Source organism: Sciurus carolinensis (assembly GCF_902686445.1).
Source record: "Sciurus carolinensis chromosome 19 unlocalized genomic scaffold, mSciCar1.2 SUPER_34, whole genome shotgun sequence".
In the NCBI taxonomy this organism is placed as follows: Eukaryota; Metazoa; Chordata; class Mammalia; order Rodentia; family Sciuridae; genus Sciurus; species Sciurus carolinensis.
The window spans coordinates 2,033,922-2,051,031 of NW_025920112.1; the positions used below are offsets into that span (position 1 = coordinate 2,033,922).

At 48.8% G+C, this 17,110-nt stretch overlaps 1 protein-coding gene and 1 long non-coding RNA gene across 2 annotated transcripts in view; both read left to right on the forward strand.

The window, feature by feature from the left end:
• LOC124973472 (zinc finger protein 124-like) overlaps nucleotides 1–17,110 on the forward strand; it is a 145,707-nt gene that overhangs the window by 33,944 nt on the left and 94,653 nt on the right. The gene's annotated exons all lie outside the window — the stretch shown is intronic.
• On the forward strand, nucleotides 7,799–15,324 carry LOC124973385 (uncharacterized). The gene is made up of 3 exons (XR_007106675.1): nucleotides 7,799–7,842; nucleotides 8,005–8,132; nucleotides 15,237–15,324. It is a non-coding gene; the product is annotated as an uncharacterized LOC124973385 (long non-coding RNA).

Consider the following 17,110-nt stretch of genomic DNA (forward strand, 5'->3'; position numbering starts at 1 on the left):
ACAGGAGAGGAGAACGCTGCCTAAAAGGAGTCTGCACTCCCACGTCCATTGCTGCGTTCCTCCCAACTGAAGGCAGGAGACCTCTGCTGCTCAATGAAAGGCTGCGGGTAATGGGGTCACACCTGCAGAGCTACATGGATGAGGATGCTGTGCTAAGGGCAGCAGCCTGCCCAGGAAGGCACACTCTGCATGAGAGGCTTGGTGGGACAAGGAGCTGGCAAGAGAAAGTCGGGAGCTGAGGGTTCACGGGACTCTCCGTCACGTGAGACCAGGGATCTGAGATCCACACATGGCACGGTGCCTGAGCTGACAGGGCCAAACACCACACAGAAGGCTGGCTTGCCCAGAGGAAGGCCTGGGCTAAGCCTCCTCACCCTCATGCCAAGAGTGACCAGGAAAGCAGGATCCAGGTGGGAGGAGGCGCTGGGGAAGAACCAGGTGATCTCCTGAAGGTAAGGCAGTGTCGCAGGTGCAGTCTGATCTACATCTCCTCCACACGTATCCTTTAAGATACATGCAACCTTTACAATGCTAGTCACACATCAGTGCTGTCCTCCAAAAATATCCTCGTAACTGAAGACAATAAAGATACGAAACAGAGATCAAAAGAGGAGGTCTTCACCCAGTGTGATTATTTCAAGAAAACTGTGAGGCTCCATATCAAGCTGTCCTGCAGCTGGCTCCAAGCACAGTGCACTTTTACAAGATCACACCCATCAAGAGCTTTGTGTTCCAAACAGTCTTCAACAGGCGTGTGTGTTGATTTTCTATTCCTGGAATCACTTAGTATTTGAAAAAGAAGCCTGTGCACCCAAGTGAACTGCAAAACTACTAGTGAACCTCATGAGCAGATTCACATGGGTGGTCTCAGAACCAGATGAGGCAGAGGGAGGAGCTGACTTCACCTGCAAAAGAGTCCACATCGTTCCCATATGGTGATTTCCATTAAATCTCTCACTTCCTAAAATCCTGTGAGTGGATACTAAGTAGAATGTCAATGGAGGCAGATGAGAGGATCAAAGGACATTCATCTCATGCTGGAAGACACGGAGGGACCCAGACTGCTGACGAGTGTTTCCCTGGCTCAGGAAGAGTCATGGCACTCAGTAAGCAGATGTGTCCTGATAGGACCTCCTCCTGTGAATAGCCCTGCCAGGTGACAGGAAGACACAACCCTTCATCCACTCTCCAGGTGAGTCACTCTGGGTCGCGTTTCCTCCCCCTCCTTTCCTGCAGACCAAACCCAGTCTTCAGTGGGTGACTGGAGAGAAACAGGGCAGAACCAAGTACCACTTATCCCCAGCCATGCCCCGGAACGTCCTGGGGGACCAGAGACGTCACCGGCAAAGGCTGCTGAGGGCACTTCAGGGACGGCAGCAGGTTTCCAGAGAGGGGTCTCACTGGTCCTGAGACCCAGAGCCCCGGCACAAACATCACATTCCTCCCAGAAGATTTCTGGGGCCGCTTGCCCTTTCATTCTGTTCCGGGCGACTCGGCAAGGAAAGTTCAGACAAGTGGCACAGAAGGAAGGAAGCCTGGCAAGGCCTGGAGCAGCTGGGGAGAGCAGGGCCTTTCATGGAAGAAGCCACTGTGCTGAGAGTCAACCAGCCCCTGAGAGAGACACCCCACCCTGGAGGCGGAGGAGCTGCTCAGCACACAGGCAGAGCCTCTGGGGCTCATTACCCGAGTGCAGAGCCCTCCTCGAGCCTTGAGAGGAGAGGGTTTCTAATCTCACCTAAGAAGAGCCCACCTCCATGCACCAGAATAGGGCACTCATGTTTCAGAATTCAGAGGCCACGTAAAATCTTTAGCCACACTGTGTTCTGAATTTGAAGGCATAATGGTAGAAGAATTTCTAGAGTCAAAGTTTAAAAATGCCCCACTTCCGCATGCCTGTCTTGGGACCAGAGCAAGATGTGACTCAGCAAAGCAAAGAGGAAAAACCAAGAGAAAGATAGCAGATGGGGTCAACACAGGAACCACAGAGGAAGGTCAGAATGAGGGGCGGTGAGAGTGAGGGAAAGGTCCATGGGCCACAGAACCCATGAGGTGAGGAGATGGAAAGCAAGTTGTGGGACAGTAAGTCCTGGACAGGGACACTGAAGGACTCATTGTGGATGCGGAAGTGAGAAAACCCAGGCAGAGGTCAACTCAGGGCACGAGGGTCCTCCAGGAAGGCCTGTGGTGTCAGCCCCTCCCGCAGCCACCGTGGGCACTGATGCAGCCAGGGTGACTCCAGAACTTAGTGCAGGTCTGAGCCAACATTGGGATGAAACGCCACTGACGGCCAGCAAAGCAGGGGAGCTGAAGGAGAGGGCGTGGGATCCACGATGTGACCCCAGTCACTCCCTTAGGAGCATGGGAGGACCGGAAGTCACAGCCCAGGGTCAACAGAGGACTGACGAGCAGGGGGAGGAACTGATCCTGACCTAGAGCTTCCAGTACGTGCCTTTGAAAATACTGACAAAAGGAAAGCAAACTTCAGAGTGGACGCCCTGCTCTGCAGTCGGGATTGGGAAGGCACCTGCGAGCCTTTGGAGCTGGGAAACAACTGGATTCCTCGTCCCGGGGGAAGACCATGAGCAAAGTCTCGGGATCAGCAGGTTCCCCCGCTCTCCTCCAGGAGATGCAGATGAATCTTAAGTGCAGGCAGGGTGCATTTGGGAATTATTGGTTTCTAGAGATTTCATTTATAAAATGAGGGCAAATGTCCCAGGGCACTGAGAATCCAAACTGTCATTTAAAATTTCTAGGACACCAAAAAATTAATTCTCCAGACTTAGCTGTTTATTTCTAGGTTGTAAAAGAATTATCATTTTTATCTCTTCTGAAGATTTTTCTAACATTCTGAGCATGTATTTTGGTAATTTTTTACTATTTATTTTATCTGTGTCTCTGAATATTCACTCACATTTTAGGACACATCCTAAAGAGATTTTACTAGGGAGAAATATTTCTACATATTAGAAGGTTCTCATGTGTGTATATGTGATTTGTTTTTGCTTTTGTTTTTATACTGGGGATTGAACCCAGGGGCACTGAACTATATCCTCAGTGCTTTTTATTTTATTTTTAAATATTGACACAGGGTCTTGCTAAGTTGCTAAGACTGGCCTCCAATTTACAATCTCCTGCCTTGGTCTCCTCAGTCACTGGGATTATAGGCATAGCCACCATACCTGGCATGTATATTTTCTTTTAAATGCTAGAATATTTCACAAATTCCACTGACAAAAGATATCTATCTCCAATGGAGGCTGTAATATTTTCATTTATTTAACGAAAGTATTTGAGAGTTTACTAATGTTGAAAATAATGTCATGTGATAATATTTAAACTGAGCATTTTTTAAATAAAAGAGAAATTCATAGATTTAGTAGTTTTTTTTTTTTTTAATCATGTATTAAATTCCTTTATCCATGTGCCAATTGCTTTCTAGGGTTTTAATAGAAACTGAACTACTGTTTAAAGATGAAAATTATCTGTTTTATTTTGTGACAAGGCATGTCTGTGTATTGTTCACCAGGATGTTTCCCAATAAAATCAATCGCTTTTCCCTATTGAGATGTGCAGATAGTTCACTCCCACACTGGGGTCTTTCATTTATGGGAACACATACTGGTTTCAAGCAATGTGTTGTCTGGCTAGTGTGTGAATCTCCTCTGGGACCAGTTTCCATTTTGGAAATATTTATCTTAACAGCTCACACACAGGCACTTATCAAACAGGAGATGCTCGGGAAGGAAGCCAACTCTGTGGGCATCAGCAAAACAATGCAGCTGGACACCCTGGGCTCCCTCCTTCCCAGCCAGGCCACACACAACAGGGAGAAACCAGAAATGAAATCTAAGAGAGGAGGAACCTAGAGACCCTGACCAGGACCTGCGTTGGGTGGGGGCACCAGGGTCCTGGGGTCCCAGAGCTCTGAGCCCAGGTATGTCATAGGGGTAGCCAGTGTCCCCAGGAGGCACCTGTACTCGAGGCTCAGCTTTAGAGACAGTGCAAACAGAATTGAGCAGAATTAATCACCAAAGCCCACCTAAGACACAGCTTCTGCAGCACCTCCATTATCCAGCTCTAGGTGCCTGGATCCTCTTATCCTCACAAAGGACAGAGAAAAGCTCAGGAATCAGCAAGCGCCAGAGCACAGACTGGAGTGAGGAGCACCTGGGCTGCAGCCTCAGCAAAGGGCAGAGAGCTGGGCTCAGGGCGTCGTGAGGAGGGGGCCCTGGGCCAGGCCCCAGGGAAAGGAAGGAGCAGCTGTGCCTTTGTCACTCACCTGCGCCTGGCCAGGGAAGCAGGAGGCAGACAGGAGGCTCCTGAGGCTCCTGCTCCAGGGCTGCATCCTGAGGGTCTCAGTCCTCTGTCCTCCCAGGGGCTGTCCTGCCACACGTCCTTCCTCTGCTTTGCTGCTGTTCACACTCTTCCTGAAACACAGTGAACAGGATTCCTGGACAGAGAGCTGGTTTCTGAGAAACCCACAGCAGGGCACGTGGAAGCAGGGAGAGTGGCTGCTTGCTGCACCATCACACCCAGAGGTCAAACCACGAAGAAGGAGCCCAAAGCAGGGTCAGCCCTCAGAGGCGACACCAGCCCCTTGGGCACAAGGAAGCTCTGACCCACACTCTGCTTTGTTCTGGTGTTCATTCTTGGTTTCCTGAGTCAGAATCAAAACCTGCCCATCCACTCTTAAATGATGCTCAGATTGTCACACTACCTGTCACTAGGAAAAGACAGCATAAGACCACATGGAAAGCCACAAGAGGCTTGTTAGAGTGGAAAACGAGCAGGTTCCAGGGGTGATCCCAGAAGATGGCCCTCCTGCCGTCGTGTGGGGGAAAGCAGAAATCAAGCCCTACTGGAGAAAATGGTGGCCTCCTGCCATCAGTCACCTGCTGTGTGACTCAAGCAGAGAAAGAACTCCGGTCCACATAAAAAAGTGTATGCACATGATCCAGTTTTATTCATAGAAGGAAAGATTTAGAAACAACTGAAAATATTCTCTAAGTAGTGGGAAAAAGAAATGTGGTATTACTCTGTGGCAAACAGAATGGACGGATCACTCACGGAGGAAGGCGCTTCGGCAAACTCTGTGCTGCAGAGGAGCCGGGGGGCAGAGGCTGTGTGCCTGGAAGGCACTTTCATGACACTCCACAGAACCCAGAGCAGAGTCACACCCTGGAGATCAGGCTCCAAGAGGCAGGCACAGGGACAGGGCAGACTCACCAGGGACAGCACCCGGAACTCCCGGGGAACGAGCAGGGTACCTCCTGATGGGGTCATGCAAGTCCACGTGCATGTCAAGACTCAGTGTTGAACCCACCAAACAGGCCATGCTAATGCTCAAGTTTATAAAAAGATTGTTAACAACAAGGACAGAAGAAAAAGCTTGAAGCAAAACAAGCAAAAAACAAAAACAAAAAGAAAAAAAAAAGAAAAAGAAAAGAAAAAAGAAAAAAATTGCACGTTTAGCAATCAAAAGAATCTGAGGATCTTATCTGATTGCTTCAGGACCCCATTGAGGTCCTGGTCCGAGCACATTCAGGGTCAAGCAAGAAGGCGGTTCTTTCTGAGCCTGGGAGGTGGAAGCAGAAGTGTTACTTACAGCGTGAAGAAGAGCAGGCTGCCAGGCAGGGCCACTGAGGGAGTCCTCCCAGGCCAGGGGACAGGCCGGTCTCTGGGGGCAGCTGTTGCAGGGTCCCCAAGCTGGGGCTGGCCTGGTTTCTCTGCACCCTCTGGATTGGCTGATGTGAATAATTCCCTGGGTTCCAGGGCACAGGACTGTGTCTCCTGCTGGGTTTTCTGGCTCAGGGTGATAGGCGGGCATGTGGAGACCCTGAGTGGGAGCCAGATAAGGAAAGGGGTTGGGGTGTGGACTTAATCAGCTGCTCAAGAAGGGGAAGCCATGGCCTCTAGCCAGAGCCTCCAACTGGGTGCAGACAGCGGGTTCCTTAGAAGGAGCCGTGCAGTGTTCCTCCTGTGTCATGACGCTGGTTCTGAGCAGGATTTGGGAAGCTTCTGAGTGGTGTGGCTAGCCCAAGCGCTTTTACAGAGGAGGCCCTAGGCAGAGCAGGAACCTTTCCATACTGTGAAGACGAGGAGAATTCACAGTGAAGTATGGCTCACAGGGTGGAGTTGAGTTTCTCACTTTCATGTCACTGCACATCAAATAGACCTGAGATTTGGGGGAATTTAAACCAGTATCTCAGTGTGGTTACAAACTGTGTGTCTTCTTTGTTGTTTTCTTACTGGTTTTTTTTAGTTATGGATTTTATTTTAATTTATGGATTTTGTTTCAATTTACTACTTAGGCGACTTTTAGGTGAATTCACATCACTAGTTTTAATGGCACTACATTTAATGCACTTGGATATAATCTCTGGACAAGAGGTAAGTCACCATCTCATCAACAAACGGTCAGACCGTCCCTCTGGCAGGTTGTTCTGTGCTAGGTGGGATCTTGTTTTCTGAAAAACCATTTCCAACAGGAGCATTATCATCGACTCAGGTGTTGTCTGGCTGTTCTAGGTTCTGTCTTGGCACAAAGCAGTCCAGTCTGATGGAGTCATGGCGAACGTTTCCTCTATTGCCTGGCTTGCTGCTGAGAAAGTCTTCATGGAGCTGGTCTTGGAGATGCCAGCTTCCTCTGCATGTAATTGCTTGTCTTTCTCCTCCTCCCTCAGGCGAGCCTTCTGTTTGCTGGGCTTCCTGGCTTCCCTTAAAGCTGTGGGCAAGTGAGGCATAGCACCTCTGTTGGTGCAGCAGGCACGTGTGCAGATGGAGCGGCTTCCTGCACGCCATTTGCAGACCTCTCAGGTGGGGCCTTCATTTGTCCATAGCCATGGCTCTGGGATGGTATTATCTAAATTACCATAAGGTGGCGTATCTTCAGTGTGACCTTCATCAGACCTAGGAATGCAGACTTTGGAGTATCTGTACATTTTACCTTGTTGTTGCTTTTCTACATAGTGGAAAATATTGAAAATGAGTGAAACAACCAGAACCAAACTCAAGAAGGTTAGAAGTTCCCAGAGACAAAAGGGGCAGCCACAGTTTCCTGAAAGATGTGCTGCGTGATGTCCTTGTGCAGGAGAGAGACAGCGGATTCCGTGGCGTCTTGACGCTGCTTCCGTACATAGTTACTGAGGCACATGAGTGGTGTGCCTAGTAGGGGAGCCTTTTAGAGAGCAGGATACCAGGTGTCCTAGGCGGCAAAGGAAACGTTTGCTATGAGCATAAGGTGCTTGTAAGAACAGGAGGAAGGAGCTAGAGTGGGGGTCTCGGGGGACCAGCTGCAGCAGAGTGCTCTCACTTTCATGATAACGTGCAGGAAGGCCTGAAGCTTGGGAGTCTCCAACGATATCTTGGTGGAGTTAGAGAGTCTGCTTAAACAGTTTTTTAATAGCAGTGATATCATAGTGTATATCTATGGTCAGTGTGGTAGGTCTGGCCGTTACATTGCTCAGTCACACAGATGTGTCCATGTCACCAAGGAGGAGGTGACTGTGGTCATGGCTGGAGGAACAAGACCAGAGCTCGTAGGAGACACCTGCTGGAGGTGCAGGAGAAGACCCTCAGGCAGGCCGTCCTCTGCCCTGAGGCTGAGGCTGAAGGAGCACAGTGCATTGCCCCTTGTGGGAAAGAGTAGTCCCCATGGTTTGCAGAATGGTGGAGACAGTAGTGGCCTCTGTGAGTTCTCTCTAGGACCCAGAGGAGGGCAAGGTTTCAGGGAGAGGAGGGAGCTCGGGCATTGCAGAGTTCCTAATGTCGAAGGAGGGACAGGGAAAGAACGGCCTAGGTGACACCCCTCAGCGGCTAGCAGAGGCAGCCATGAGCACACTGGTGAGGTGCCACTGGCTGGGGACTGGTCGGCAGCGCACTTCCAGCCCCGTGCCATGCGGGGCAGGGCGTCCTCCTTTTAAGCAGGAAGCGGGGTGGCTTGATGTGGGCTTTCGTTTTTCCTCTCTGGTATCAGCAAGGCTGAGCCTCTTGTGAAATTCAAAGGTCTTGCTGCCACTGGGAGCAGAGCTTGTGAAGTTCTGAAGTCTCGGTGCTTCGAGGGTGTGAAACGGAACAGATGCTGCCCCGCGATCCCGCCTGGTGGACCACAGGAACCTAGGACTCAGGCAGAGGTGAGTCTAAGAGAGCTGGGCAGTGGAGGTCTTGCCCAGATGAAGAGAGGGCTCTGCTGCAGACAGGTTTAATCGCAGGACTGGACCTGCTGTGTGGTGTTTCTGGTGCTGTCGCTCCGTGTCTTGGGAAGCGCAGCCTCTGGGCTTCAGTGGCAACCCCGACACTCACCTGGATTGTGGGGATAATGGCTCACTTGGAGGGTTTGGGCGTCCTGGCTGCCAATGGAAGCACCAGAGTAGCAGTAACAGGACGGAGCACGAGGAGAGGGGTGTGCAGCTGCCCTTGCCAGGCCTTAACTGCCTGATCTCCAGCCGACTCGCCCTTCTCAGGAGTGCTAGGGTTCGGATTCTGGGATATGGAGTTGAGCTCCCTCTTATCTGCAAGTGTAAAGTGGATTTACTCCGTGGACTTTCCCTCTCCTGTCTTGGTGGCCCATTGTCGGTGGGAATGCCCCTGGAAAACTAATTTCTACTCCATAAGAGGATCAGAGGAACAGCCCAGAGGAGATACCCACCCCCTATGACTAAACATGGAGAAGAGTTGTTGGGTGGTGACTCCTGGGCTCAAAGGGACCCCAGCAGGAGGGCAGAGGCGTGGCCCCTGGGAAAGGCTGTGATTATCATGGACCAGTGGGTGTGAGCCCATGGCCTGGCCTCCTTAGGAGATCCAGACAGGGTGGAATGTAGAAGAGACAGGGGATTAATTGCAGGACCTAGGGAGAGAGTTTGTCTGCACATGAAGGCCTCGCAGGAAAACCAAGGAAAGGAGAGGGGAAGCATGTGCTGAGAGTCAGCCAGGGCTTGATTCAAGGGAGGTGCCCTCCTGGGGCGAGACAGAGACCCACTGAGGGCTCCACGTGTCCTTTTGCACACAGAGAAATTATTTAGGAGCTCAGGAAATCCAGCAGGGGAACAGAAGCACAGCTGAGAGCTGTAGGTCAGGGTTCGGGACTGTGTATTTGGAAAAGCAAGACTGTGTCTCAGGCACCGTCAGTGATGTCTGCAAGTCGGAAGGGCAGGGAGTGTCCTCAAAGCCCCACCTTGTTTTCTTGGTATCTGCAGAAGCATGGAAGATGCTGGGTCGCCCCGTGACCCTGTGAGGTCACACTTTGACACTCTGTGAGGTAGGAGGTTCCCAGAGCTCCTTGTCCTAATGCAGACGACCCTTAAGAAACAGCTCCACAGCTCAACATGAATGTGACCATAGGGACAGTGGTTGACCAGGAAGAGCAATGCTAATATACCGTCCAACCATGGTCAGTGGTCGTGGTCTGAGCCACTCATCCCTCACCAAGGGCATCCCGGGGACAGGGCGAGAGGGAACAGACTCCCGAGCTTCCGAGCTTCAGACCTGTGGCAGTGCCACTCTCGCAGCCGCGATTTCTCATCCACAGTCACTCTTCTGTTACAGAGAGGCTCCCTGGGGGGGTGAGGGGTTAGGAGAGGCGTTTGCTGGTTGCTATTGGACTTCGTAATTTGATGCTACTAATTACTGACCATTGCAGGCTTCAGGCAAATGTGGGCTCTCATACGGAGATGCAGTGGGAAGACTCTCCTGTTCCTTAATCGGCTATTAGGTACAATACATTTTAATCCTTGCGATCCCGGTTTTAACTCACAGGGAGGCATCAGCTACCTGAACTGGGGTCTGCTGGATTCCCTGGGTCCAACTAGTCTGTGGGTACCCAGGACCTGTTCATGTATTGTTACTGTGTTGGAGCAGCTGAGCCCCCTGTGGGCTATTTCAGAGCCCAGGTATCCTCACTGTGGGAAGCTGCAGGGCTGCAGGGACGGTGAGGCAGACCCGTTTCCCTCCACTCCACTCCACCCGGTTTCCCCAGGATTGTGGGGCTCCGTGTTCAGCTGGGTGGAATCTGCAAGAACAGCGGCGACTGCAGCCCCAGCGTTCCTTCTGACCAGGAAGCTCCGTCAGCTCTGCATTTTAAGAAACGCAGACCTCGATTCAGAACCTACATTATAGAGCACAAAGGCAATTAGGGTCCTTTTAGTTCTTTGTTTTATAAATGCTTTGAACAAATTTTGAATTTTCAGCTGGACTAGTTATGATCTGTTCATTTCTGTAGCTATGTGTTTGCCCCGCTGTATTTTGGGGTCCTTTGATTTTGTTCGGTTGTGATCTAGCTGCTCCACACCCTGGGTTTGGGTCTTGGCGAGCAACTGATGTCTCTGTGGCCCAGTGACCACAGGAAGGAGGGCCTGTGGGAGGAGGCAGCTGCAGCAGCCCCAGCTCTCTCCTTCCAGGACTTCCGGCCACCTCCCTTGGAACTGGGGTCTCCTCAGAAGAGCTGCAGCCCCCCTCCTGGGAGCAGCATGGTGAGCTCTGCTGCCTGCAGCACCACAGGTCCCTTTGGTATTGACTCGTAGTGGCCGGTGCCAAGGCCCAGGTCCATGGCTGACAGTCCTGTGGCATTTCAGCAGCTGGGTAGTATTGGCAGGTGTTCTAGGGGGTGAAGGAACAAGGTTCTCTTTTCCCGTGGGCCAGAGCAGACGGCATATAGCAGCAAAGGTAACCGGTGGGCTCCTCTGTCACCTGACGGTGGCCATGGGACTGGGGGTACCGATGATGGACTCCAGGGGAGCACACCGCCACCCTCCCCAAGGGGTCGCACACATCCCATGGACAGACAGATTTCTACTCTTAATCACAGTAAGCAGGACAGGGGGAGGTTGTGCACCATGAATGTGCATCTTTAAGCTTCGACAATTAAAATGAATTATGGTGCTTTTTTAAAATGTGGGAAGCCCTGGAATAGCCCCTAGCAAATGCAGGCTACCACTGGGAACACACAGGAATGCCAAACCCATACTAGAAGGTGCAGCCCCAGTGTCCTGTCCTAACACTGGACCCCACCTGTCTAGAGTCCACCCTGGAGTTCAGCCAGTGAGCCAGGCAGGTGTGAAGACTCAGGGAATCCTGGGTAAGGGGAGCAATGGGAGCCACTGGCAAACTCAAGAAGCAGCTCAGCAACAGGCGTGCATCTGTCCCAAGGGCACTGGCAGGGCCTGGCACTGACCAGGAAGCCAGAGCAGACCCCCAGAGGCTACCCAGGAGCAGAGGTCCCGGCCCCACCACCAACTGCCTCATTGGATAAAGATAGCTTAACAGTGGTTCACAACCAGATGCAGGTAGATGACTGGCAAACTGTCATTCACAGCTGCAAAGGAGAGAAGGTGGCCAGCCAGGACCGCTGGAGAAGGGTGTCGCTGCCAAGAAGGGTCACAGGGACAGAGGAAGGGACGCTGGAGCTGTTGGGGGAGGGCCACTTGTGGCACATGAGTTGAGTCGGGTTTCCTGGGCTCTGGGGCAGCGGGCTCTTGTGGGTTGTGTGCTGCCTGGCCCTGTGACAATTAGTCAGTACAGCGGCCAGGAGCGTGAGGGCCAGCTGGAGAGGAAAATTCGGCTATGGACCTAACTGGACTCAGGTAAGGGGCTGAGTGCTTCTGTCCAGGATCTCAAGACTGCGTCAGACGGCGCTTTGTGTACGAGCTTTATATCATCTAAGCAAAGCTAACACGGGCAGCGGGCAGTCGGGCAGCCTTTCCAGCCCGTCGCCTGCGTTCCCCATTGTCCAGTCCTAGACTGCCCGTGTCTGTGCCATCGCTGCCTCTGCGTGGCTCAGAGAGAGTCCACCCCATCTGGGCTGGACTCGCCACAGCTGCTGACCCGTGCGTGCAGCATAGGAGCCCAGGTTAAAGAAGAACCGTCTTTCCGGAACCCAAGGTCCTCTCCTGCAGGACGCACCACTACATCGTTTACCATCAAGAGAGAGAAAATGCTGCCCACCAGATTTGTGCGATGACATCACGCTTTGATGTTTTAAGTTGCATTTAGAAAAGATCTTTCAGACTTTAATTTTTGTGTATACCAGCCTGTGAGTATGTAAAAATTAAAGTGATACTGAAAGAGGACACGGGGTAAGGAATTCATATGACCAGGACAGCTGCATGACTTGACCTCACCCCAATTTCAAAAGTGTTAAAATTTTTAATTTTCCTTGTTTGATGATATTTTCCACCATGATTACAGTCAATGGCATTTTAATAGAATATTCAAAAGGGTAGCAGAAATTTGTCACTAGCATGCAGGTGTTTTAGTGGCCATAACACATTAGGAAGCGGAATTTGTCCATCTTATCAGAAAAGTTAATCCTGTCAATCTGTTTTTTCCTTCATTTATTTATAGCCCTTAGAATTTTGCATATTACTTGTATTCCTTTATGAATCTGTCATGAAAATTTTGTTTTAATGAGAGAAGGGACATGGAATGGGAAAAAAATTTATGCTTTTCATCTTAAATTCTAATTCATGATATCATTGTGTTTCCTCAGCCAATCTGAGACCCTTTAAACAGGACATTCATGTTGATAATTATCTCCCCAGAACATTTATTATTTCTGTAAGGTATTTCTGCATAATTTTATACTCAAAACGTAGAGTATATAAAAGTGTGTTGATTGTGTGCTATAACTTCAGAAATATCTACCTATGTGTGTGTTTGTTAACTGTCTGCTTTAAACATTTGTCATTTTATGCCACAGCATTTTGTAACATCTGGATCTGGGATTATGTTGGACACCACAATTGATGTGTGTTAGCACAACACTCCGGCTCAAAGAGCGTCTATACCCATTGTCCATTATGGACACTAAATGCCAAGTGCTTTATTAAAGAGTTTACCTACATCAAAGTCTAAGCAAATCAATTCTTGGCTGATATCTCCCCATGTCTATAAGTAGTATAGGTTTTTGCTTTTGACCCCTATGTTTCCAAGTAATATCCCTTATTAGAATCAAATATTTGCCAGGGTAAAGTTTTACAAGAGAAGACTTGCCAGTCAGTGCACTTGTACAGAGTGTGACTCTAAGAACGCCTGCAGTAACCGTGGACTGTGCATGCCTTAGCCAGCCCCGGGGGACTCCCAGGCAGGCAGTGCCTCCTGCAGGGCCCTCAGGGAGGGATGGGGTTCCTCACTGCCCTCACGCTTACTCGGCAGACTGGATGGTGTTCCAGGGTGGGAAGCTGCTCATTGCAGGGGATGTCTGCTGAGATGCCTTATTGCCAGATGTACACAGGCCGAGGTTCGTCTCTTCAAAATTGTGAGGAGCAGAGCAACAAGTCAATTCCCACACCACTGCCACATTTCCCTTTGGAATATTCCAGAACTCAAGCCTTTGAGACAAGGGTCGCCGAGATAACCTCACTGCCATGCTAGCTCTGCTCTTAGCAGCATGCTTGCCTGCAGGGTGGGACCACGGGCAGCAGGGCAGCCAGGGAGCAGCCAAGTCTGCAGGGGTGACCAGTCAGCTTCTGCAGCCAGCACAGCAAAAGACTGATGACCACTTCTGTTCTCTGCAAGGAAGATTGCTTAGTACCTTTCAATTTTCTTTTATTCTGGTTGTTGATCAAAATTTCAGTCAAGAAATAGTTGACCCAAGAGAATATTCTTTTTTAAATTATCTAATTAGAAAATGTGGTTAATATTAATCTAAATACCTCTGATTATAATACTGTGTCTCCTCAGTATAGGCTACAGGGAAACAAAATATTCATTTTGAGTGCACTCTCTGGAACACAGGCACAGAGAGGATTTAGATCAAAGCGTTGGGTTCAAGGATACACTAAATTTTGAAACAATTATTTATACAACCTCATTGTAATGGATAAAATGGGGTCAACTACACTGAAATCAATGAACAACTACTTGAAAATATTAGCTAATTTTTATTTCAGTTATGAGCAAAAGAAGCAAAAGGAAGAAAAATAACAGGTAAAGAAGATATTTCTAATTTGCCAATTCATTTCAGTATTTATATGGAAATTATGAGCTATGATATCATTGATCAACACAGTTTACAGTTGATTGTATGAAATATGAGTTTATAAATACACATCTTTTTATTTTGGGTACATTAGAAAAACATTTTGGCATTCTTAGTATTTGGAGCTGATACAGAGCAGGTGTCCCCTTATAAAAGGAGAAATACATCTCTTCAGCCTCTGGTAAACTTTCCAAATCCTAAGAATATTTTCTTTGGGTGATGGGTTTTAAATGATTGTCTGCCCAAAAATAGAGGTGCAAAAATACTGGATCCCTTCAAATACCCAATGGCAGTGGTTTCCTCATTCATTTATTTTTCATCAATATACTTATTCAAAGAAAAGAAAATGTTAATACATAAAAGGAAGGAAAACAAAGTGCTATTGAAAATATAAGAACACTGGCCTCAATGAGGAAATAACATTTCTTAAAGGAATTGCAAATTGTGTTTGAAAGACTAGATCTTTGCAGAGTAAGCTGACAATCACCGCCACCAAGCGGATACTTCCCTTTACCCTGAGCTTTAGGAAGCGTGTGAGGCTCATTTCAGACTTTTGACTGAAGTCAAATCCAATCACCCAGTTTTCTTAATTGAATCAATTTTATTTTAAATAAATAGAAGGGTGGCCAATCTTTAATAAAGACAGAGAAAACATCACAAATATTGGAACGCAAGAATCTCAACTGTGACCAGGGAAATTAAAACACTGAAATAGGTGGCGGCAAAGTTCAGAGAGAGATGAAAAGTAGATAAGAAGGAAGGTGGATCTAAGATCCCCAGATTCATAGAGTCAGAGGTAAGAAAATTAGGATCATGTAGGGAAAGGGTACACAGTATTTCATAAAGTTTATTTTAACGACAAATATCAAAAAAATAATTAAAAACTCAGTCTATAAAAAAGCAAAATTTGTCAATCAAAGTGGAAATAGGCCAGGATATGAGAATGTTGGATAGTACTTGTATTTTTCTTTTCTTTTACACATGTAAAAGAAGATCCCTCTCTGTGAGGCACAGGTGGCTTTGTGCTCTGCTCCCAGGAGTACCATGTGTGTATGCTGCATAGCTTTACCAGACTTAGATATCGGAAAGAAAACTCGAACACACAATAAAAGGGAGTGGAGCACATGACCAGCTTGTTGTTGGAGAAGATGTTTTTTAACGCTATTACTGCCTCCCCGCGACACAGCAGACACATATTGTTCAGTGAGCATTCAATATTTGGTAAATCTGGCATTTGAGTCACACCTGACCTCTTTTAATACAGAATATTCATCGAGAATGCACAACTGCTCCGGGGTCACAGGCTTCCTCCTCTTGGGATTCCCTGGACTGTGGAGCCCTCAGGTCCTGCAAGCTGGGGCTCCCCCTGCAGCCTACCTGGCTGCCCTCATGGGGACTGGCCTCACCATCACCATCCCCTCTGGACCCAGGCCTCCACACACCCATGCTTCTTCCTAAGGAAACTGTCCCTCTTTGAGATCGGCCTCATTTCTGCTGTGGTGCCCAAAGCTCTAGCCAACTCCGTCACCCACTGCCGCTCCATCTCGTCCCTCGGCTGTGGGGCCCAGGTCTTTCTGGTACCTTTCTCTGCAGTTGCAGAGCTGAGCCTCCTCCCAGGGATGTCCATGGACCGCTAGGCCACCATCTGCCATCCCTTCTCTATGAAGCCATCACAAGCAGGAGCCCCTGTGTGCAGATGGCCACTCTGTTCTGGCTCAGCAGTGGCTTCCTGTCTGCCGTGCACACTGTGAGCACCTTGTCCTTTTCCTGCTGTGGAAACCAACACATCCAACAGCTCTTCTGTGACATTCCCCGGCTGTTGGCCGTCTCTTGCTCCCAGCACATGACAGCAGAAGTTGTGCTCATCTCGAGTGCTGTCCTGGACACTTGCTGCTTTGCCTGCATCGTCACCTCCTGCGTCTTCATCTTCTCCACTGTCAGGCAGACCCATCCACAGCAGGGCGGCCAAAGCCTGCTCCACCCACCTCCCCCGCCTGGCAGGGGTTGGGCTTTTCCTCTCCACTGCCTTCGCTGCTTACCTGAAGCCCCTCCTAGGCTCCTGCTCATCCACGGACCTGGTGCTCTCTGCTTTCTATGTTGAGCTGACCCTGATCCTCAATCCCGTCATCTACAGCCTAAGGGACAAGGCCACGAAGGCGGGTTTGCAGAAGCTGGTCACCGGAAAGCTGCTGACAAGGCAGCAGGTCCTCACGTTCCTCCAAGAGTAGAGCAAATCCCTCTCCATGTTTGTGCACACACAGGGCTGCACTAAGCTGGTCTGTTGTTGCCCCAGGCTCTTGCCAGGAACCCAGGTTCCTGCAGGTGCTGATCTTTTGGTCAAACTGGAGTGAAATAAAATACTAGTTATTAACAAAGCTGTGTGTGGTCCTGACATGTTCTAGTTTGGGAGCATTGCCAGAGAAAATGTGCACATTGGTGGTAGACTCTCTTGATTTCTGTTTGTTGAATTGAGAGACACGTCTTGGTTTTGGATAGTCAACTGGAGAGTTAAAAAAAAATCCATCCTCAAATGAGACTACGGAATCCCAGGTGCTGTGTTTCATGATGGGAAGAGGAAGCATGTCCTAGGTGACCAAAAGGACCCTGGTGGATGGGTGTGGAAGTTCTGGACCTCCTTCATATTGCTGGACAATATTGATTCTGTTGAGCTGCTGTTTTTACTCTGTAACAAGTTCTTCCTGAGTGTGCTTTGGTAGACCCTTGTGAATTATTTTTATTATCTAGGTCTTCAAAATTGTCACCACAGTCAATAAAATGTTTACTTCTCTCTCAAAAGTATATTCGTAGATATCATTGGAGAGTGCATATGGACACACACTACTGAAACAAATTTTTTTCCACAAATAAGCAGTTTTCCTACTCCTGCAGCAATATTTGCATTTATCCCTATGATTATATCATTTTAACATTTTTGTGCTGTATAAAATATGAAAAGATAAAAACTTTGGTAATTATTTCAGCTTAGGTTGCATAAATAATTGCTTTTTTTAAAGAAAAAAAAATAATCCCCAAAACCAAAAACTGGATGTTTTCTCTGATATGTGGATGCTAATTCACAATAAGGGGCATGGACAGGGAAGAATGCAGTTTCTCTTGGGTAGAAGGGAGTGAAGGGAG